The sequence below is a fragment of the Chiloscyllium plagiosum genome, chromosome 8, assembly GCF_004010195.1.
Source record: "Chiloscyllium plagiosum isolate BGI_BamShark_2017 chromosome 8, ASM401019v2, whole genome shotgun sequence".
NCBI classification, from domain to species: domain Eukaryota; kingdom Metazoa; phylum Chordata; class Chondrichthyes; order Orectolobiformes; family Hemiscylliidae; genus Chiloscyllium; species Chiloscyllium plagiosum.
Genome location: NC_057717.1, coordinates 7796992 through 7799135, shown reverse-complemented (window position 1 = coordinate 7799135; position 2144 = coordinate 7796992).

Sequence of the window (2144 nt, the reverse complement as noted above, 5' to 3'; positions counted from 1 at the left end):
ACCCAGTGAGATTTTCAAATGTGTCCCTGTATTCAGGGATTTATTAAAATAATTGGATCTGGAATAACAAATGGCAAGGTCGGAATTACTGACAAAAATCTGACATAAACCACAAGAAACCCTCCCTCCCCAAACACACAGAGACACATCCATAAGGACAGATGGTTTCTAGAACTTTCCCACACACTCGCTCATTCGAGAGCAGACACAGGTCACTCCTTCCCAGTTCCTAATACGGAGGGTGGAAACGTTGCTGTCCTGAAGGATTCTCTCCCAGTTTCCTGAAGACAAATGGAGTTTGGGATTTTCTGTATTTTGGTCTAAATTGTGGTCGATCCTGTGGCGTGAAGAAATGTAAACACAGGGAAAATGTATTCACCCCTTTAACTGCCTGAGGGGCCTTCGGAACAGTGTCTCCTTCTCCCTGGAAAGGGATGTCTTCCCTCGGGATCTTATCATTTGTTCAATTCACTGACGTCCAGCCGTTCACAAACAACGTCAGGGATAGAATGTTCCAGGGAATGGCAGTTATAGAATGTCGGGGACAGAACGTTCCGGGGAATGACAGTTGTAGAATGTCGGGGACAGAACGTTCCGGGGAATGACAGTTCTCGAATGCCAGGGACAGAACGTTCCAGGGAATGTCAGTTATAGAATGTCAGGGACAGAACGTTCCGGGGAATGACAGTTATAGAATGTCGGGGACAGAACGTTCCGGGGAATGGCAGTTACGGAATGTCGGGGACAGAACGTTCCAGGGAACACCTTGACCTGTCAATCTCCTTTCCCTCCCATCCACTCCACCCTCCTCTCTGACCTGTCACTTCTCCCCCACCACCATTTTCTGATCACATTCCCAGCTTCCTTCCCCCCCAGCCCCTGTCCCAACCCCAGCCCTAGCCTCCTCCCATTTATCTCTCAGACCCTCGGCCCACAAGCCTCATTCCTGATAAAGGGATTATGCCTAAACTGTTCATTCCCCTGCTCCTCGGATGCTGCCTGACCTGCTATGCTTTTCCAGCACCACCCTCCCAGTCAGAAAACAGTCTGACACCGTCACACTCACGGGACCAGGCCTGGTGGGTCATGTTTCATGAAGCCCCATCGCCATCCCTGGGTATATCCTGTCCCACCAGCAGGACAGACCCACCAGTGGTGGGGACTCCCTGGGATACAATCAGGGAAGGAGTTACCCTGCAATTTTCCAAAATTGATTCCAGAACCCGGGAAAGCTCACACCAGGTCACACATGGTCAAGGAAATCGCCTGAGGTCGGTCATCTCCTGCCCCCATCCCTACCCCGGTGATAACTCAGTTCCCCTCGATGTTGAAAACAAATCAGAGTAAGCACTGAGGGTGATAAGGACACAGACCGTTCTCTGGGTGTGGGACTTCACCATCACCAAGTGTGTCCCCACAGGCCCAGCTCTGACTGAGCAGGGAGAAACCTCACATACACAGCAGCCAGACTGGGGGAAGTGATGGGGGGACTAAATGGAGGGAAACATTCTCACCAAACCCCTTGTCCCAGAGGGATCTGCCCCTGACAGTATCTGTAGGAGCAGCCAGCACATAGTCCTGGTGGAGGGAAAGTCTCAGCCTCATATTGAAGACCCTGCCCACTGTGTTATGTGGCACTTCCTTCTAAAATTCGGTCCATCAAGAATTTTAAACAGGAACAGAATGAGCCCATTCGGCCATTGGAGGCTGTTACTCAGCGATTGGAGCAGATCTTTTAATCTCTCATAGCTGTTACACAGAAAATGGAAGGGGACATTCAGCCTTTCAAAGCTGGGGGGACGGGTTATTCCAGGAGCAGGAATAAATTAGGGAGCAATCAGTCTCGATCAGTTTAACACAAATTAACTACTGCAGTGACACAGTGACCAGTGCTGGGACCTCAACTATTTGCAAACTCTATCAATGGATTCCAGCAATGGAACAAACATGTTCTAACACAATTTAGATCGAGAGGAACTGAGGTTATCAAAGGGAGGTAGAGATTCTGTAAATGGATAAGGAACAGACAGCAACTTGGTTGATCGAATATAATGTGGATAACAGTGAACCTGTGATTTTTTTTCAGGAAGAATAACAGACTGTGTATTACATAGATGGAGAGGGATTACAGGACTTTGTGATAC